The 22,666-nt window shown below is 38.3% G+C and overlaps 1 long non-coding RNA gene across 1 annotated transcript in view; it reads right to left on the reverse strand.

Moving 5' to 3' along the window:
- Positions 1 to 229: 229 nt before the first annotated feature.
- The window catches only part of LOC129143630 (uncharacterized), a 145,913-nt gene continuing 123,476 nt past the window's right edge, over positions 230 to 22,666 (reverse strand). Inside the window, exon 6 of the long non-coding RNA XR_008547275.1 lies at positions 230 to 1,370. This is a non-coding gene — a long non-coding RNA (uncharacterized LOC129143630). The remainder of the gene's footprint in view (positions 1,371 to 22,666) is intronic.

A 22,666-nucleotide genomic window follows, 5' to 3' on the forward strand; every position in this document is an offset into this window, starting at 1 on the left:
CAATTTGTTGAAAGACAGAAGGCCTAAGAAACACATTAATCTGTTTTTCCAAAACTGTGGAGCTCCTACAGGCTCCTCTTAATATTTGCATAATAAAAAGTACATCTGTAGTGTTTCTGAGAAATAAAAATATTTCCCAATTTAGCTATTAGGAAATCTTTTTCTATACTTTTCATTACAAAAGAACTTAGTAACTGGGAGATCAAGCAAAGAAAATCCAATTATTACATAGTTTTCTCTACCCTTTTACTTACAATTGGTCTTTGAAGGACACTTTTTATCTTACATCTTGCTATGGAATTGTTTGTATAAATGCCTTATTTTCTTCCCCAGTAGATTATAACCAGTGATAAGCAGATGTGTTTCATCAAATGTTTGACTCTTCTTTAGGTCCTAACTGAATCTCTTAATGTAAATATCTCTCAAATTTAAAAGGCCTTTTATGGGACTTTTAGCCCCCTAAGACTTCAGACACAGTGTTAACAAAAAAAAAAAAAAAAAAATGGCTTTGGTCTCCACATGAAAACTGAAATTTGTCCCTTATCCATTCTCCAAAGGTATCTATGATAGATCATATTCATTGGTTCCAATTCTTCTCTCTCCTAGGCTAGAATACAAGCAATTTTATGATTCTCTCTCAGTATAAGTGAAACACATTTTTTCTGCCTTGTTGATATAAAACTTGTTTTCTGACATGCTTGCTTTGGCCAATGAAATGTTAATGGAGGCCTTAAATGTACTTGCACAGTTTGATTTGCCTCTTACATTCCTGCTGTTCACATGAGATGAGCATGCTGCAGATAGCTGTTAGTTCAAATGGGAATGAGAGAAATGTGGAATAAATTTGGATCCAACATGTAGGGTTGATTCAAGTTCAGCTGGTACTAGCCAAGCACAACAGAACCTTAGCCAAATGTAGATTTATGAGCAAAACAAAATTAAATGCTTGTTATTGTAAGACATTGATTTTGGGGGTAGTTCGTTACACAGCATTATTGCAGTAATGGCTGTCTATTAAAGTGCCCATGTCTCTTACCCCATTAGTTCTCCTATCTTTGTTGAATAACTTAAATGAGTTAAGATATTTCGGGCACTTGGTAAGTGTTGGTTGTTGTTATTCTGCTGTCTTATGAATATAGGCTATAAATTGAGAGATACAAGACCCCAAATGTCCAAAACCATGCTGCCCCCTACTCTGTCATAGTAGTGCCATCCACTCATACTTACAATATGGTATAGTACATGGCAAAGTTGATTTCAGAGACAAATGAATTTCATTACAGGAGAATTGGTTTCTAGTACATAAAAAAATCTGAGTCCAACCTCAACTGCTGAGAAGTAGATTTCTTGAAATCACAGGCAAGCACATTCTGTAGGGGAAACAGGAAGGTTAAAAGGTAGACCATTAATATGACTCTATTTAATTATTAATCTGGCTTCAAAAGTCTATCTACAAAAACCAAAGAGTTAATTTCTGTCCTAGCTGTGCACAAAGGCTTATCTCTATAGCTATCTCAGCATTACTTTGGAAGCAAAAATGTTGGAAACAACATAAATGCACAGTAGGAAATCAAGTAAATTTTGATACAGATATACAATGGGATAGTATGGAGCCATATTACTTTCCTGTTATAGAAAAATATTAAATAATAGGGAAAGATGTCCACTATATGTTGCTTAAATGGAAAAAATAGAGTTACAAAATGATATTTGCAGTTTGATCCCATCTTTTTTAAAGAAAATATGTATTTAACAATGTGAAAAGATATTCAACCACACTTATTTAATGGAAATGCAAATTGAAACCACATCAAGAACCATTTTCATGTATTAGATTGTGACAGACCCAGAGTTTCATAACATCGTTGGGTGAGATGCTGAGGAAAAAGACATGCTCATCCATTGCTCATGAGAGATGTAAATTCGTATAACTTGTATGGAGAATGACAGGGCAATAGCTATCAAAATTGCATACGCGTATTTTTGACTCAGCAATTCTAAATTCAAATTCTAGAATTTCAAATTTCAAATTCTACAAATATATCCCAAAATATTTGCACTTATTATGTGCAAAATACAAGGTGTTCTAGGTTGCACTGCATCCCCTCAAAATTATATGTTGAAATCCTAAGCTATGGTACCTCAGAATGTGAACTTATTTGGAGATAACATCTTTACAGAGGTAGTCAAGGTAAAATGAGGTCATTAGGGTGGACCCTAATCCATTGTGACTGGTATCCTTGTAAATACAGGAAATTTGGACACAGAAACAGTCAGAGAAAGAAGACGATGTGAGAAGACAGAGCAGAAAGATGGTCATCTAGAAGCCAATGAGAGAGGCCTGGAGCTAGATCCTTCTAGTTCTGAGACTTCTAGCCTCAGAACTATGATACAATAAATGTCTGTGGTTACAGCCACCTAGACTAAGGAATTTCGTTGGGACAGCCCTATCCAACTAATACACAATTCTCTCATCACAGAATTGTGAAAAGAAAAGATTGGAAACAACCTAAATAACCATTAATGGGGAACTGGTTAAGTAAATTAAAGGTATAATGAATTTATGTATGTATGTGTTTGTGTGTGTGTGTGTGTGTGTGTGTGTGTGTACATATATATTCACTTATTGAATACCATACATCATTTTAAAAAGAAAATGCTTTTTGAATTAATATAGAAATAGCTCCAAGATGGATAGTTAAATGAAAAAACAAGACACAGAACAATATGAAGGCCCAGTTGGTGGCTCACTCCTGTAATCCTAGCACTTTGGAGGCTGAAGCGGGTAGATCACTTGAGATCAGGAGTTCAAGATCACCCTCGCTAACATGGTGAAATTAGCCAGGCATGGTGGTGGGTGCCTGTAGTCCCAGGTACTCAGGAGGCTGAGGCAAGGGAATAGCTAGAACCCGGGAGCCGAAGCCTGCAGTGAGCTGAGATCGTGCCACTGCACTCTAGAAAGAACAATTTGAATATTATGCCAACATTTAGGTGGCAGAGGAAGAAAAATATACACACATAATTATTTGAATCTACTTAGAATATCTCTGCAAGATCACAGAACATTGAAATCTCTGGAGAGAACTGGACAGCTAAGGTTCTGAAGAAGGAAGATTTTTCACTTTATAACCTTTTTACTTTTTGAATTTTGAACCATAAGACTGCATTACTTATTCAAGAATAATTTGTGTTTATGTGGATATGTATATACATATAGTAGAGAAATTAACTGAAAGAATATAAACATATAATCTTAGGGCAGTAAGATAGAGGTTATTTTTTATTCTTATCTCCTTTTTGCTTAAAGTATTACCTTTGCAATTAGAAAAACCACTACACTTTTAAACATATTATATACCATTTAAGGATAGGAACATAGAGGCAATAAAGAGAATTGTCTTGTTTTGCTTTGCTTTTTAATCAACTTGGTAGGAAGTACATTAATAGAAGGACCTTAGAGAGAAGCTTCCAGCTGAGAACCAGAAAATAAAAGCAATATTAAGTAATTTTCATGGTTATCTTAACTTCCACATACATTACTTTATTTCAACAGATGCGAATGCAACAGCCTATTTTAATTCACTAGCTTGAAATATAAAACTCATCATTCATTGGGATGCCATTAAAATAAAGCCTACATGTGTCTACTCTGAGATTCAGTCTTCAGTAATAGTCCACCACTATAATTGTGAAGAATCAGGTGCCTTACCTTCATATGTAGACTATCATTAACTACATTATATCTGAAAGACTGTCTCTCAGAGGAGATAAATAAAATTGAGGACAAGTATTTGAGCCCTTATCAGTTTATTAATGAACTAGCAAACTCCTGTGTATAATGGATAACACCACAGGGCTAACTGAGCTAAAGACAGCAATGATACTATTGTATGTGGAGCAAAACCACTCCCATAGGCATGCTCGAAGATAACATGAAAAAGAGAGCCCCGAATAATGTGAATTTTAATGTTGACTTTGAAAAGATTTCATTTTTCTATAGGATAATCTGGGTGAGCAATAGACCTGTACAGATTTGCTAGTATTAAAGGTCTATGGAAAGAAATTGCTTATAAAAAAGGCTGCACAATTTGTATTTTCTTGATTTTACAAAGCAGACAACATATCATTCATAGCCCCATATTTATCTTTAATATGTGGCTATTCCAGAATGAGGTAGTTCAAATGGGTTTTTCATTTGCTGGTTTAAAAATAAAATCTTGTCAAACTCAGTAGAGAATTTAAAAGCATTGGGTAAGAATGGTTTTGCATTACAGGTAGATTTAACATCTCAATTTTTTGAGTCAGATCCAAACCCTTCTCAGTTTTTATTCTTCTCCCCATATAGCAGTTGGGATAAAATTCTTGGCTCTGCTTCAAAAGAGAAATAATACATTGGTATTTTATGATGGGCCTTCAAGAGGAACACTGAAGTAAAATCATGTCTCCATAATTTTCATCACTATGAAAAATATTAAAGTATCTCAATGGTGGATACTCCCAGAAATTGCCTTGGGCAACAGGAGGAAGGTATTCCCAAGTACCCACTGCTGACCCCTTTGATAATTTTAAAATACGAGTGCAACTTCTTTAACACTTCTCCCATGAGAAGTGGGGTCTATGTCCCCTCCCTTGAATCTGGACTGGTCGTAGTGACCAGTAACCAAGAAAATGCAGTGGAAGTGATGCTGCATAATTCTAAGGCTAAGTGAGAAAAGTCCATGCAGCTTCTTTGTTTTCTTGGCATGCTCGCATAGGGGGATGGCCAAGTGCCATATAACACATCTGATTACCCTGAGACCAACATGCTGGAAATGCCGTGGTAGTCACATCCGCTGCAACCATGTGGGTAAGCCATCCTCACATAAGGATCCCCTGCCTAGTCAAGCTTCCAAATGACTGCAGCCCTGGATGACACCTGACCCCATGAGTGATCCCAAATGAGAGCAGGTTAGCTAAGCCCTTTCCTAATTCCTGACCATCTAAATAGTGAGCAAAATAGAATGGTTATTTTAAGCTACTCAATTTGGGTAATTTTTACATAGCAGCAATCAATAATAATAATCATAAAAGAGATAGATAATGTTTTAGCCTTTTAATGTCTCTAAAATCTAAGATCACAACCAACCTTTATTCCTTAAAAAGTAGCATCTTTCCAACCTACTCTGATACTTCCAGGTTCTCAATATTACGTTGATAGTCAAATCTAGATTTTAGACTAAGCTAATAAAAATTGGCCTGAGATGCCAATAACTTCAAGAACAATTGTTGGTCTCATTTACCATCACATACAATGGATCATTCATGAAAGCTGAACAAATGCTACCATAGCAGAAAATCGGCACAGAGGAAGCCGTTGTTCAGGACATGCTGAAGGGTCTGAGACCATTGTCTACATAGAAACACTTTCCTTGAGCACAAACATTATACTCATGTCTTTTCTTATCCCTAAACATTTTTCTTTCTCTGTATTATTCAAGCGCAGGATAAAGTTTTGTTTTTTTATATTGTCACCAAAGCACAGCCATTTCTAAGGCTAGTAACACAGGACACATCTAAAGATGGCAGAGTTCATGATAAAACTTAGTGAATGGTCCACAATTCATCCACATAACTGATTGTTGCAGGACAGTTAAAGCCCAAACCTAAATTTATTCTACATAAAAATGGGATGATTCAATAGATTCACTGAGCTTCAGTTCTTACTTGATTTGCCAATGAAGCCAAGAACTTCCTGAGATGGGTGAGCATTTTCAAATGATAAATGACAGAGCACCTTGACCACATCCATTTAGATAACCTCCATGTGGCATTAGGATGAACTCAAGCAAAACAGACTGACTGAATTTTGCAGTTCTGGGTCCAGTTCACTCATGACACTTGTCTCATCATAATGACAAATTCTCAAGCAGATAAGCAGGGGAGCCATACCTGTACCTCATCTAAGGAGTGATTTTAAAAATCTTTCCTGAGTTGTAATATTCTATATGAATAATGTGATGTTCTGCTGCAAAGAAAATTCAAATTTCTTCCTTACAGACATTTTAATGATGTTCAATCACCTAACCTCGTTCTAGATCACTTTCTCTATATATCAGGTGAAATTCAAGTTATTGCTTATAAGCAATTATTCAAAATTATTCAAAAGAAGACATTTAATCAAAATTATAAATTAGTTTTAGTAATTGGAGGCATTTAAATAAAGAGCCCTGTATGATATCAACTGCATGCCCCATACGCTCCGAATGGTTGATATAAGATGGGCATTCACTGTGTTTTTTTGACCAGCATCCACTCCCCCTTATTCTGGAAACTGAACCCTTATTTTCCTTGAGGAAACTTACCTTTTCCTCACCCTCGGGCCCTACATTTTGTGAGGGCTTTAGGCAAGGAAGATATAAGATCATTTTTGTATTTTTATAAAGTAAGTTGATCTACATTGTGGAGAATGAGCTTTAGGGGCCCCAAGATGGAATCAGGAATATCAGTTGAGGAGATTGTTGTAGAAATCCCAGCATGTGACAATTATGTCCTGAACCAAAGTTGTAGTAATGAAGATGGGGAGAAGAAATAGGACGAAGGTTAAAGTTATTGCAGATTGACTGGAGAGATAAGTAAAGGGAAGGACGAGGGAGACCTAGGTTTCTTATTTGCAAATCTTGTGTTCTGTCGCAAACATCTAGGGGATAGAACCCATTTCTGGTTCATTCTAGTATCTCTCACTTAAGGATGCCTTGGTTGAATCCAACCTAGTGTGATGGTTAAGAGCTCAGATTCCAAAGCCAAACAGCCTGAGTTTGAGTCCTGGCTCTGACACTTACTAGCTGTATGACTTAAGCAATTTATCTGGTTCATTTGTGCCTCAGTTTCCTAATTGGCAAGATGAAGGAAATGATTAGACCTACTTCATTGGGTTGTTGTGAACATTAAATGAGCTATTCCATGCATAATACCCAGAATAGTTCTGGAGAATAGCAAGAGCTATATAAGTGGTTGATGGTATAGTCTCAATAAATATTATAATATTCAACTAACACTCCCCCAAAAAACATATATTCCAGGGGAAAATAAAATGGTCTTTTGACATAATTTATCTTGGTTATTTGCTTCTTGGTGCTGAAATGGAGAAAAGTTACAAGCTACTTTCTGTTAAAAAATATTACAACAATATTTTTAAAAGAACCCCCCCTCCACAAAAAAACCCTGACAGAATAAAAAATAACTGTTAACAGGCCAGAATCAAATTGGGAAAAGCAGGATGCCAGAAGGCAAAATCTGAAGCACATGCTATTTAATATCCTTATTAATGGTCTGAAGCACAAAATAAATTGTACATTATTCTTATTTGCAAAAAATCATAAACAGTGAAAAATAGATCAACAGTACAGAATAATCCAGAGACCTTGGAGAGGCACACCAGTTTAAGTGTGATGAGTTCAATTTACAAGAACATAAAACAATACACTTTGGGAAAAATACTACGAGGCACAGACATAAACTGAGAATTCTTCTAAAGAGCAAAAAGGCTTAAGAGGATTTGGGGTGATAGTCTACAACAAATTCATGAAAGCTTCCAATGTGCTGCTAGTAGAAAAAGAAGGCAGGGAGGTAAATATTCTAGAAGAGGAGCAATACGAAATTACTGGTACTGAGAGAACTGAATACTACATGTAGTAATGGCAGTTATTCCAAGTCACCTTATGATTTTCCCATTTCTGCTTTAGAGAAGTACCTAATGAAAGCAGTGTGGCCATTCTTCAAAGAGGTAAAAACAGAAATACCATTCGAACCAGCAATTCCATTACTGGGTATATAACCAAAGGAATATAAGCCATTCTACCATAAAGACATATGCACATGTTATGTTAATTGCAGCACTATTCGCTATAGTAAAGATATGGAATAAACCTAAATGCCCATCAATGGTAGACTGGATAAAGAAAATGTGGTACATATATACCATGGAATACTATGCAGCCATAAAAAGAATGAGATCATGTCCTTTGCAGGAACATGGATGGAGCCAGAGGCCATCATCCTTAGCAAACTAACGCAGGAACAGAAAACCAAATACCACATGTTCTCACTTACAAGTGGGAGCTAAATGATGAGGCCGCATGGACACAAAAAGGGGAACAACAGACACGGAGGTCTACTTGAGAATGGAGAGTGGGTGGAGGGAGAGGATCAGAAAAAATAACTATCGGGTACTAAGTTTAGTACTCAGGTGACAAAATAATCTGTATAACAAACCCTCATGACACTGGTTTACCTATATAACAAACCTGCACATGTACCTCTGAACCTAAAATAAAAGTTAAAAAAAGAAATAAAAGTACCTAGCAATATTTCCCTCTCTATGAAAATGTACATCTTCATCTCTATACTTCTGAAATAGCAAGGAAACATAAAAAATAAGCCTGGGAAAACATAAACTGGGCTTTTTTTGTTTTTTGTTTTTTGTTTTTTCACAGCAGAAATAGGCTCCCAAGTGAGGAATTCCTTTAAGGAATTTGGATGAACAATAACACATTGTTGGAAGCTAGTTAGCTTCCCAAAAGATGAGTTATTATAGACATCAGGTTTTGCCGTAGTTATCTGTAAAGGAACATCAAGGATAAACACATTGCATTCATTAAATTACTCATTGAGAAAAAATGTATTGAGCAAAATGTAAATAATAAAGGCAGGTGGTGTGTAATGTCTAGAGACACAAAAATGAGTGAGATATAATTCTCCTGCATAAAACAGGCCCTTCAGCGGATCATTATAACCTGGTATGGAAAATACAGCGATGGACAAACACACAGCAGGAACCCAGAAAGTGTAAGCTCTAACCCCAAGCAGCGGGGAGAGCAGTGCAGAGCAGAGATGGGAGATGCTCTAAGCAGTTTTAGAGGCTGGAGGTTCAGGCTGAGAAAGGTGAGAAGTGACACCAAAAAAAAAAAAAAAAAAAAAAAGCACTGGGTCCTTAAAGAGTCACTGACAGGTGTTAAATCAGGAAGAGTGAGAGTCAATTTGAGGTTTTATAAGGATCACTCTGGCAGCCAGTTTGGAGGCTGAATTCGAAAGAACAAGTTTGGAGAGAAATGGCACCTAAGAGTCCAGGTGAGCAATGCTGTAAGTGACATCTGGCTTTTTTGCCTGGGCTGCATCCACAGGTGGCCTCATTTCTATAGAAAGAGCACTCTGCATTGGCCTTGGGGAAGACCCTTTCTGCAGGGTCTACACTGCACTGGCTGCATCCTTGGTTTAGAAAGAAATAGGCAGGAGACCCAAGCTCGGCTAATTATAATCGTATCATCCTTTCTCTCTCCCTGGAACTTAAATCATGTGCCAAAAAACTAACAGACGGAAAGCAATGAAGCTACTTTACCATTATGGCAGTGTCCTTAGGAGACCACACTATAGTCTGTCACCAACATTCCCTGAACCCCCTTCTTGTCCTTCTATAACCCTTCTTGCCCTTCCTGAGGCCTCAGCTTTTTCCTTGGATTCTGAGACCCTCTCCTGCCCCCTCACTTTTTTTTTTTTTTTGCTTAAGTTAGCCAAATCCCATTCTGTTACTTGCAACTACAGAAGTCAGACTAATAAAGGACTGAGTAATCCTTAGGAGATTAAATAAGTTTCTATACACAAAATAACTATATATTTATTAAAAATATATAAAATAAAATTGTTTCTATATGTTGAACTATTTTTATGTAAGTATGGCTAGGAATACAATCATATTCACACATACAAGTTTTTCTAAAGCAGTATGTACCAAATTACAAATATTTAAAAGTCCTGAAACTGGCAAAAAAAAAAAAAAAAAAAAAAGAGCATTTATAACTACAGTTGACACTTGAACAACATGGGGGTTAGGAGCGCAGACTCCTGCACAGTCAAACATCCACTTATAACTTTTGATTCCTCCAAAACTTAACTACTAATGTCCTACTGTTGACCAGAAGCCTTACCAGTAACATAAAGCATGAATACACATTATATATGTTATATAATGTATTCTTACAATAAAATAAACTAGAAAAAAGAAAATGTTATTATGAAAATCTTACAGAAGAGAAAATGTACTTACTATTCATTAAGTCAAAGTGGATCATCATAAAGGTCTTCATCTCATTGTCTTCACATTGAGGCTGGAGAGGAGGATGGAGGGAGGGGCTGGTCTTGCTATCTCAGGGGTAACAGAGGTAGAAGAAAATTCATGTATAAGTGGACCCGTGCAATTCAAACCCGTGTTGTGTGAGGGTCAACTGTACTTCAAATCAATCTTTTTTAAGTTTAACTGTAAAACTTGTGTTTTTAAGACACAAGTAATTTTACTTTCCAAAATAATGGGTTTCCCCAATTAGTATTAGAAAATGTTTAAAGCTCTACTCCAAATCCCTTAAAAACTTATTGAAGAGGCACTAAAATAAAGTCATGACATCAAGAGAACTATTGAACAGTAGGCTCCCCAGGCATTTCCCCTCAGGGAAAATGGGTAGAGTACTTAAAATAATTTTTTCCATTAGGTATAGCAATGAATCAATTTAAAATTATTGAGTGGCCGACATTGTAACACAGAGGAATAATGTTCTGGAAGTCTCATTTAAATTACTGACATCAGATATTTGAAAATGAATGACTATGGAATCTGCCCATAGGTAAGACACCATGTCTGCAATTATTCTTTCAATTTCAACTAGGGAGATATGCTTTTAAAAGCTTAAAATGAAAGGGGATTGTTTTAAATTACATTGCCCATTGTATGTATAATTGTACAATCATGGACACAGACAGGGCCCTTCTCTTTCTCTAATAATTGGAGATTTTACAGTAAAGGCCACCCTGACCCAGGAGTTAAATACCAGCTAGATACAGAAGGTCAGGTCACACTCCTGCTCAACAATCTTTAAGGGTTTTCCATTTCTCTCAGGACAGGTACACACTGATATGTAGCTTTCAAGGACATCTGTCATCCTTTCCAATTTCAAGCTGAGGCACTGACAAAAATATGCTCAATTTCTTGCCCTTAGATTCCTTCCTGATGTATTCTTTCCCACTGCCACCATTTCTGTCTGTCTGTCCAAATCCAGCCAGTGCTTAAAGATCACCTCCAAGTTTATCTCCTCTGTGAAGATCACTGCAGCCACGCAGACCACTCTGGTTTATTCCTCTTCCAATTTCCTTCTAAACTTACATCCTTACCAGTCACTGGCAATCATCAAACATCATCTAGTATCATGACTTTTCTTGTTATCATGTTCATTACTATTTCCATGGCTAGGACATTCATTCATCCATCAAATATTCCCTGAATTCCTGCTAAACGCAGACATGGTCCTCCGAACAGAGAATCCAACTACAAGCAAAGTAGACATAGATATAGTCTAGTTGAGAGACTGTTTTTTTAATTATTATTCAAATAATCATTCAGTTGAGAATGAAATTGTTGGTGTCCAGTGAGATAACTCCCGCTTTAAGTAATAGAAAAGCTTCACCTGAAATTGGCAAAAACAACATGAACATTTGCCACCTCTCGAGGAAAATTTGGGGGTAAGGTGACTCCACCTGCTTGCTGGTGTCTCAGAGCTGCCCTCCTCTTTCTGTGGGCTCCATCTTCAGGCTGGCATCAGCATGACTGCAGCTGTTCCAAGCAGCTCATCCTGGTCAGCAGACGCAGAAATGGACTGTTGCCTTCTGAATCCTCTTCTTTTTCCGAGTCTCGCACTGTTGCCCAGGCTGGAGTGCAGTGGCGCGATCTCGGCTCACTGCAAGCTCCGCCTCCCGGGTTCACTCCATTCTCCCGCCTCAGCCTACCGAGTAGCTGGGACTACAGGCGCGCGCCAGCACGCCCGGCTAATTTTTTTTTTTTTTTTTTTTTTTTTTTGTATATTTAGTAGAGACGGGGTTTCACCGTGTTAGCCAGGATAGTCTCGATCTCCTAACCTCGTGATCCCCCCGCCTCGGCCTCCCAAAGTGCTGGGATTACAGGCGTGAGCCACCGCGCCCGGCCTAAATCCTCTTCTTAACGGCAAGAAATAGCATCTGTAAAGTCACCTAGCACATATTCCCTTTTGTTTCATTGGCCCAAAGTGGGTTATGTGCCCACCTCTTAACCAATCATTGTCGATGGGATTTACAAAGAGATGGAAATAAGGTGATCCGCCTCTGAGTCGTGCAGGAAGGAGCAGATACTGGAGCAAAATTCAGATTTGGTTACTACAGGAAAAGGTGGGGATGTATGATGAGCAGGCAACTAGCTGTGCCTGATGCAACTACCTAACAACCAACTAGGGGCAATAAGGGGAAGAAATGTGATCTCATGAGAGTAAGTACAAAGGGACTTACATAACAAAGGACACAGACTGGTGTACAATGGAGAGAAGTGGTCACCTATGCCAGATATTTAGGGAGGTTAAGCTTCCAGGCCTTAAAGTGAAGTGGATAGCACGGTGAGAAGGATGGCAGCATCGGAAATGACCTCCAGTTTTCTGGCTTGCATCTGCCTTGAATCAGTTAACTAATTGTTAGGACCATTTTCTGAGCTAGGAAACTTTGGAAAGAGACTAAGAGGGGAAAGAAATTAAATCACAATCCCAGTTTTGTGCACACACACACACGTGTGTGTGTGTGTGTGTTTAATCCTTTGAGACATTCAAGAAGCAATGTCAATGAGGCAGTTGGGTGTATAGTTCTGGAGTTAGAGGAGCTATCTGGGCTGAAAGCGCAAATTTGTGAAACATCTGTTTATTGAAGCCATGGGAATGGATGAGATTTTCCAGACGGAGAAAGTAAAGACTCAGAAAAGGAGATGGCTCTGGACTGAATCTTGAGAAACTCCAGCATTTAATGACAAGAGAAAAAAAATAGCTGAAAAGAGGGTGGAGACAGAGTTGCCAGAAGATAGTAGATTGCAAACTAACTGGGGCAAGAACTTTTGTATCCTCCATCTGCCCCTCCAATAATAGCTAGCACATGCCGTACTCATTGCAAGCACTCCTATCATATTTCTTAATTGGCTACAATTACTCCTTTCATTTAAACTCCTTTAACTAATAATCATCATAATTCATACCCTTAAAAATACCATTATTACCAAATTATAATATCTTTAATATACAGTGTAGCACTTCATTTGACCCATATGGATTACAGCCATGAGAACTGCACTTATTCACATACTTGTGTTTATTTCCCCAGCCACACAGTAAACTCATCATTGGCAATGACCAGCTCTTATATTCTTTTTGTTCTCAAGGTCATAGCACAGTATGTTACCCACAGTAGTCCTTTAGCAGATGCTTCTCGAAGGTACTTAAATTTATTCTGACATTTCCCGTATATTTATAATGTCCTTTATTCTAGGCAAGCCTTACTGTTCTTGTATTGAGTTTACAGCCAGGCCTACCTTATGTTGCAATAAAAAGGCCTAAGATGAGGAACCAACTGGTCTATTTCTAATCCAAACCCATCACATTTCCAAGGTCAAAATTATCAAAAGGCATTTTTTCCTTAACTGTGCCTTTGCCATTTAATCTGCAGCTCCTCATTATTTTTCTAATAGAATGGTTAATAATTTACCAAGTACAAAAATGAAGATTGTGCCTTCGAAGAAACATGCCCCCCTCCTTTTTTTAACCAGATAATTGCTAGTAACATTAGACTGCTGTCAATCAAGCAACACCATTCTAATTTTATGCTCCTAAAATGCATTAGGATTCATTTATTCTCTGTCCCTTTAATAGCCAACATTTCAAATTAATTTTAGAAACTCAATAGATAATGACTGTAGGCTGTCCCATTTTTAAGAAGCTAGGTCTTAAACTCAACCTGTGGTCATCAGTGGACATCTGTCCGCCTTGGGATCGCCAGTAGAGACGTGTCAAACCCATTGTCTTCTGTGCCTTTAGAATCATTTTAAGTAAAGGAGCAAATAAATGCCTGTCTGTATAGGTAACATAAAAATGTCACTGCATGCATTTTAAGGAAGAAATCCATCTTCAGGAAAACAAAAGCATGGCATGGTCAATAATGAAGAAGAGAGTTGGTGAACACCGATATTTAAGTCTTACCATGAAAACAGCCAAACCAGAAATTTCAGAATTCTTCTCTCCAAGACTATCGGAATTTCACAGTGCATCAATGACGTTTTCACTAGGAAAACACCCAGCTCACACTTTTACCATTTGTGAGGACCCAAAACGAAAGAGCTGGGTATGTTATAAGGTGCTTTGGTGCCAACCTGTATAATTTACCTGCTTTGTATCCTAAAGCTTTGTGTCTAACAGGTCATCAGTTAAGCTATCAATTAGTCAGTAAAACCCATATTGAGAACCTTCTGCAAGTGCATGTGGAGAGGAAGCAAGGCTGCACCAGCGAGCTTTCCAATCTGGCGCCTTTCATTAAATTCTAAAGTCACTTGTCTTTGTCTCTGTATTAAAAGAAATAATTTCATGTCCAGTCCCTCCTTTAAAAAGTGACAGAAATCAACCATTCAATATTCATTAGTTCTTTTTGGCAACCCCATTTAGCTAATGGAAAATCAGGTACATTCATGTGCAATTATTAGATATTGAAAAATTATAAAATGTCCAACTTCTCTTTTTACAGCACACACACTCCCAAGTTGTACTCTACAGTTATGAAATAAACACATGCAGCTGCAACATCTCAATAGACCTTCAGATAATTGGCAAGTTTTCAGTTTGCTGCATCTACTTGTAGCATGAAAAGCAGCCAGGGATTAGAACTTCTTCACCAATTTAACTCTGCTGTACTTTTTCCTGCAAAGCTATATGCCTAGTTCTCACAATTGTACTCGAACTAGGTGAAAGCTTAGGAGGGTGGGCAGAGGTGGGGAACTGTGTATCACTTCTACACTCTGATGGTTAATTTCAGGTGTCAACTTGATGGGTTAGGGAATACCCTGATAGCTGATAAAGCATTATTTTAGGCCATGTCTGTGACGGTGTTTCCAGAAGAGACTGGCATTTAAATCAGTGGACTGAATAAATAAGAACCACTTTCATCCAATGTGGGTGGGCACTATCCAATGTTGAGGGGCTTGTATAGAACAAAAAAGCAAAGGAAAGGTGAACTGGAGTGCACTCTCTCTCTCTCTCTCTCTCACTAAGACACCCTTCTTCTCTTGCCCTTGTACCTCAGAACTCCAGATTCTTGGGTATTTGGAGTCTGGGACTGATATCAACGGCCCCCCAGATTCTAAGGCCTTTCAGCCTTGGACTCAGAATTACACCATCTGCTGAGCCACACTACTGGCTTCCCTGGCTTTCCAGTGTGCAGACAGCATATCGTGGGACTTCTCATGTGAGCCAATTCCCCTAATAAATGCCCTCTCATTTATCTATCTACCAACCTACCTACCTTTATCCTATTAGTTCTGTTTCTCTGGAGAGTTCTAACTAATGCACACACTTTCTTGACATAGCCACTAAAAGGCCAGTGACTGGGAGAGAGGTCCACATTGGTGGTTGATGTCACTCACTCTGGAGTGTCTGGGGTCACCTATGTGATTTACAGCAATCTGCCTCATGAGTCTCAGACTCAGCTTCTTTGTCTGGAAGATAGAGATAATACTAAGACCAGGGCCAGGGATAGGGTGAGGCAAGTGGGGCACTTGCCTCAGTAGCAAAATATACGAGAGTGCCAAAAACTTAGTAGTCAAGATTAATAATATTGTCATGCAATATTTCTTTTAAAGTCAAATTGGTCATCTACAGCAATCTATTTTCATAAAGAAAGCTTCACTGGAGCCAGGGCCAGTTTTAGGGTGATGCAAATGAAGTAGAGTCATGCAAGTACAAGGTTGGATCCTGTCTTTAGTTAAAATGTTGACATTTTGTTTAGCATTAATCGTTTTTGGATTAATTTTGAGTTTTTAAAGTGTTGTGTGAAAATATTATCTCCATGGCTGAGTCTTTTGGTGCTCACCTACCTCACTCTAGCCCTGACTCTGATGAGCACCTGGCATTACTGGAAAGATTCGATGAAACAGTGCATCCAGATCTTGGCCCCTTGGTGTCTCCTCACTCCATATCCTCTTGGCCCCCCTCAGCTGAGTGCACAGTGCCCATGCATGCTTCCAACCTCATATACCCAGCCTCTCTCTTTCTCTTCTTCAAAAATGCCAGGAATTTAATGCCTCCAGGGGGAACCCTCAACCACAGAGGACAGTAGTTGGTTAATCAATTCCACCATTCAACATATGAAGCTTTCTTCTAAAAGGCTGTTGACAAGCAGGGAAATAGCGGGACTAGGATGAGGCAAGCAAGATGCTTACCCCTGGGGCAAAATTCAAGGAGGTGCCAAAACCTAAGTCACAAAACATATAGTGTTTTAATGCAATATGTTCATAAATAATGAGCCATCAAGCTTAAAAATAATGTGAAGATCCGCTTTGAACACCAGAGGTGATATACAGATTGTTTTAAGTTGAAGACATTTGAGATTCAACAGATGCAGAAAGAAGCCTTCTTGGGGCTTCCCTTATCTGACTAAAAGCACAAACTCCTGGGAAATGAGGCTGCCATAAATTCCCTCTTCAGCACAGCTTTTACTCTCAGGAAGGAGACCAAGAGTAAACCTATGACAAATCCCTTCTTGGGGGAGTTTTATGACAATGAAGAAAATGAAAAGACCACTCAAACTTGCATAAACAAGTATACTACAAACTTTCTTCTCTCGCATTTATTTTTCTAGAAATCCATTTGTCTTTCCTAAAGACCTTCATCTGGTCTTCCCATAGAGGCCTTTTCTCCCTCCTCCCTTTTCCCTACTAAGCTAGATCTGTAAATCTCTAACCTTAACCATTAATCATTTATCCTGCTACTTCTTTTTTAAGATCATGTGTGCATATGAATAAACTCTTCTTTCTTCTGTTATTCTGTCTTTTGTCAGTTTAATTCACACGCCCACGGGTAATGAACCTCAGAAGGTAGAGGAAAAGTTTTTTCTGCCCCAATCATTAGAAATTATCATGGTTTGATTTGAGGAAGGTCGTATGCTGCACGTCATTTCATCTCTATCTGAGACTAAGGCTAGAAACATAAGAGTCTTTGAAATTAACCGAAGAAAAGGGTAGGGAGAGATAATGAGAGGAAGAGTCCTGTCTAATGTTCAAATGAACAGAAACTTTCAACTTGCCAGGGACTCTCTTCATTTTCCATTTTCAACATCATAACACTTTCCCCTAACAACAGATTATTTATTACATATGAAATTTATAGCTACGATGTTTTTTGCAAAGCAGACAATGAGACAAACATTGACAAACACATTTGGCCCCAAACACATTTTTTTTCCCTTTAGCCAAAAACCACTTTTTACTTTCTTGTTAAGATAGGAAAACAAATCCAAATATGTGAAGCAAAGAAAGGGTCTATACGCGTATTTTAATTAATTTGTTTCTCCCATCAACCTCGTTTTTAGAAGAAAGCCAAGTAGAGTCTGTGAAGAGCATGTATGGTATGTATGTCTAGTTCAGTGTCTGTTGGAAGAGCTCTCTTTCCTGTTTATACTCAATACCTTACAATGTAGTAAACCTAAACATAAGATTTTTCTCTTCATAATCTCACAGCGGCACAAGATTTTAAAATCTCTTGTCTTTGCCAGTTTTACCTCACTGCTTCACTGAGCCAAGTGCTCAAGAAAATGAATATTTGCTGCCAAGGGGGATTGGAGAGGCTGTCTGGAACAGAGGTGCATGGGAACTGTAGTTTGTTTTGTATTTAGCTCCAAGGCTTCCATAAGAAGCATGTTACCCTAAAACAAATAATCCTGGAAGGTTGGGAACATGAAACACATGTCTTTGCTCTGTCAGAAGTACATCTTCCCTTCCTTTTTGATTTTGTGCTATTTCCTAGAGGAACCTATATTCTCTTGAGTAGTATCTCACTGAGCTGCTTCTGTTCAACATGGAACAAAATCTTCCTCCTGCCTCTTGATTTTCACCATTGCTGCCTCTGTGATTATAACATATACCAGCCAGCATTTTTTTTCACCTCTGCACATAGCTACCAGTCAAGCAGGCATTAGCTTCATCCTATTTGCATCTAAAATCTAGAGACCCATTCCCAGAAGAGCCCATGCAGAAAATACTGATGAAAGTCAATAATAAGTAAGAGTAGTAGTGACAGCCCACTAAATTCAGCAGCACTCTGGTAACCTTCCTGGAAATAAATGCAGGCTGTAAGGGGGTGTTTTTTCTTCAAATATATTTCAACATATTTTATTGAAACTACATGCACAGCTCAATAAGAAATTAAAAGATGAGCAAGATTTCTTTTTTTCCCCTCAGCAAATACCATATCCTATTAAGCTACATTAGCTTAAAGTAAAATGAATCCTATTGTAATCTAAATTAGACATCAAAAATACATACTTTTTCCTAAGGAGCTAGGAAATATCTTAGCCAAAGTGCTAACCACACCAGGTAACACCCAAGTAAGAGGATGTTGGGTAGTTAAAATGCCTAAAAGTTCAACAAGCTTACCCAAGCATAAATGTTGCCCCAGAAGAATATATTCAACCATTCTACACACCTTGAAATGCAAGCTATTCCAATGTAGTGTAAGTTAGTTGTGGGAAAAAAAAGCAGTTGGAAAATTAGTCTTAAAAACAAGTGATAAATTAGTGCTAGTAGAATAAAATCTGCAATGGAAGAAATTGGCCAGATTTTTACAAAATTATATAAACAGAGTCATAATGTATAACTTGTGTCTGTTACTTAGCTCTTATGCTTTCAAAAGTTGAATTTCCTTTCAACAGTCTCAAAGTCCCTTAGGAATATTTTATAAAATATATTCAGAGATAGATTAACCAGATTGCTCCAGGAATGACACTTTCTGGTTAATTTAATTAACCAGAAATCCCTGTACACCAGCCCTTATTGCTGAAATTCTTCCTAGATTGCCTTTTTAGGGAGCATGTACTGGACTTCATCTTCCCTTGAGAATCTAACATGCTGGATGATTGAGCATCATAACCTTTTGCTTCTGAAAATGAAGCGAAGGTTTGGTTGCATTGGTACAGAAATAAGGCCCTATTTGAAGGCATAGGAGGAAATATAGGCCATACTCATATCCTTCTTCTCCCTTGCCCTATTGAGATATCAAAGCCTACCTAACTTAGTCGGGATCAGGCTTTTAAAATTGGGGGATAGGATGGCTTATTAGTCAGGGTTCTCCAGAGAAACAGAGCCATGGGGTGTGTACAGAGAGAGATTTATTCTAAGGAATCGGCTCATGTAATTGCAGGGACTGGAAAGTTCAAAATCTGCAAGGTAAGCCTACAGACTGGAGACCCAGGGAAGAGGTGATGTTGCAGAGTCCAAGGGCAATCTGGAGGCAGAATTCTCTTGGGGATGTCAATCTCTTTTTCTCTTAAGACCTTCAACTGATTGGGTGAGGCCAACCCACATTACGGAAGGTAATCTGCTTTTCTCAAGCTCTACTGATTTGAATGTCAAATCTTATCTAAAAGAATACCTTCCCAGCAACATTTAGACTATTATTTGACCACATATCTGGGTACTGCAGCCTAGTCAAATTGTCATATAAAATTAACCATCCCAGGTGGGGTGAGGCATTGTTGAAGAAGGCATTGTTGAAGAAAATCTTCAACAAGCATGAAAAATACGTGGACTAGAATCAGAGGGCAAGTTCATCTGCTTTACCCTAATAGGTCAAAGCAAGAGAAGGGAAGGGCAGAAAGGTTGATTTTATTCCTATTAGTCAAGGTATTTTTTTCTTTTAATCACTAGCTGGTTTAAATATCTACTTATGTTCTCAAAGTGTCAGGGTCCACATTAATTGTTCTAATGTTCCATAGCTTTGCTCCAGGAAACTTGTGAAATGTCTGAGGTAGTAGAAAGATACCATAATGGATAACAATAGGGAATAATAATTGAGTACTACATATTTTCTATGCATTCATTTATTTTATCCTCATAACAACCCTCTGAAGTAGGTACCAATATGTTATCATTTCACACATGAGGAAACTGATGACTAGAAAGCTAAAGTGACCAGCTAAGGTCACCCAGCAATAAAAAGTCAGAATAGTGACTGAAATGTCCATAGAACCCCAAAGCCCATGTTCTTACACAACATATTAAACTGCATCCTTGTTTTCTTTTATTAACACTCCAGTACATATCAACTGTGTGCTACAAATAAATTGTGTGCTGTTTGGGCTACAAATAAATAGGAAAAGATAAGCTGAGGATGGTTGTTGGTCTGCTCCCTGCCTTTCTCTTTTGCCTTTCCACTTAAGGAACCAAGCCATGCCACCTACTGCATGCCAATAGTGGGAATCGCTTCCTTATGTATTTCCTTGAAGGGTTACTGAAAAATAAAATGAAATCATCATTGAGGCACAGAAAGGCAATTTAAGTATAAACAGCCAAAACAGGCAAGGGAGCTAAATGTAACAAGTACAACATGAGATACTATACATGAAAGGGTATTAAAAAATTGCCATCACCCAAAGTCTACCCTGCAAACAAATGCAAATAATTCTATGCATTGAGTATTCATGTAAGGATACAATGCAGTCTGTATCCTCAAGAAGCTCAGACTCGTTGGAAAAACAAAATTCCAAAGTAAGGGCAAAAAAATTATTCAAACATAATTAAGCACCAATAATAAGTGTTTCAGGCACCTCTGGGAGGTAAGAAAAAAAAATGCTGGCAAATAATTGGCTTCCGTCTTCTAGCTCCTCCAAGAAAACTCAAAGAAAATTGAGACACCTGCCAAGAGGCAGCGAAAATCAGTCAGTGCCACCTTTCAAAAGTGGCATACTTCAACCAGGAACTTTCAGCTCAATAAAGCCCTCAAAACAACTGGCTGTGACTTTCCAAATGTTTCATCTTCACAAGCTTTGCTTACATAAGTTGCACTCAAGGAAATAAAAGCAACCATGAGTTTCGACAACATTAAGTAATAATATGGTCCAGTTGGCAGGAGCTGCTGCCTCTGGTCTCCAGCACAGGTGGGATTTCAACACAGCCTGGGGTATCCTGCCTCTGTTTCTTTGCCTTTTGTCCCACAATGGCAAAGCCTGCCTGGCTCACTCCTGTTCCCTCAGCACCCAATATCTTGTCTGGCCTATAGTGGGTGCCCAATAAACAAGCAAATGAATGAAGTTAACAATCAGATGAAAAACTGCAGGGTAATTTGGGGATGGTATTCCCTTCTGCGGGTTCCTTCTGTAATTTTATGATGCTCATTTCAAACAGAGAAGCAGGCTTTGGCTTTCTTTGTTTCAGAAGAGGTCTGAAGTCAGTTGCAATGGCTATCTTGTATGGAAATCCAGAGTCACTGAAACAACTATTATGGATTTTCTGGAGCTGACAGAGAGAGGGAAGGGTAACTTAAAGGGCTGGAGGAAGAAAGAGGGAAACGTGTCTCAGGGAAGGTGGGAAAGAAGACAGAGATTGGGGGACCTGCTAAATAGCTAAGACTTAAGGCCCGTTGTGGCAGCACTCTGGGGGCACTCAACTTCCACCTCAGCCCCAATTCCAGCACCTCAAGCTCAAGAAAGTCTGCAGGCTGACAAAATGGGTGTCTGCATTTTACCTCCATGCACTTCTTGAGACCATTTGAGACCCAAGAGACTTTTGCACGGCACCCTGGGTAGGGGGCAAGAGCAGGAAACATAGAGAAGAAATGTATCCCAATAATGGCCAAGGTTGAAATTAAACCCACCCTTGCAGGATGAGAAAACTTAAGGAAAGATTTAAGAAAATTAACAAAGGCAATTATTCTTCTGACTGTGAGATTATAGAGAGTCATAACTGCTATAGCGGTTTACAAATTGCAAACAAGTATAAAGCTCTCAACTGGTGATGCATTTATCATCCAGTGAAGCCTGATGAGTTAGCAAATATTGTTTTGCATAGAGCACATCCATGCAAAGTCATGCTAGGGTGTGTGGATGCCAACATCACATCCACACACCTGTCGAACATGGGGCACCAATTTGGAGCCTCAGGGCAGGATTCACATGTGGCCCTATCCAGCAGTTTCTTTAGCCTGACTACTCAAATTACATGTCAATTCCCTAGGATTTATAAATTCATCCTAGTACTAGGACTTACGGTTCATCTTTATGGCCATCCCACTGTCTAATGATTGGCACTCAACTAGTGCTGTTAACTAGTGTTATTAACCAACAATAATAATGATGAAAATAACAAAACTGAAAATAGTGCTATCGTTATGGAGTTCTCACTCTCTGCCAGGGAATGCACTGACCTCTTTACGTGGATCAGTGAGGTGAAAAACAGGAAAAAAAACAACTTCTTATTTTGTCATTTTACAGATAAGAGGATTGGTGTTATCTTCATTTTACAGAAGAGGAAATAGAGACTTAGAATGGTTTTTAACTTGCTCATGTTTATGGTAAAGGCAGGATTGAAACTCAGGCAATCTGACTCCAGAGCCCATGATTTTTAAATAAAATTTTATTATGGTAAGACAGATTTTAAAGTGCACAATGCAATATTACTATCTATAGGTAGTATTGTACAGCAAATCTCCAGAACTTATTCATCTTGCATAAGTAAAACTTTATACCCGTTGATTAGCAACTCACTGTTTCTACCTCTCCCCAGCTCTCTGGCAATCACAATTCCACTCTACTTCCACAAATTTGACTA

The sequence above is a fragment of the Pan troglodytes genome, chromosome 2 (assembly GCF_028858775.2).
Source record: "Pan troglodytes isolate AG18354 chromosome 2, NHGRI_mPanTro3-v2.0_pri, whole genome shotgun sequence".
Classification (NCBI taxonomy): Eukaryota; Metazoa; Chordata; class Mammalia; order Primates; family Hominidae; genus Pan; species Pan troglodytes.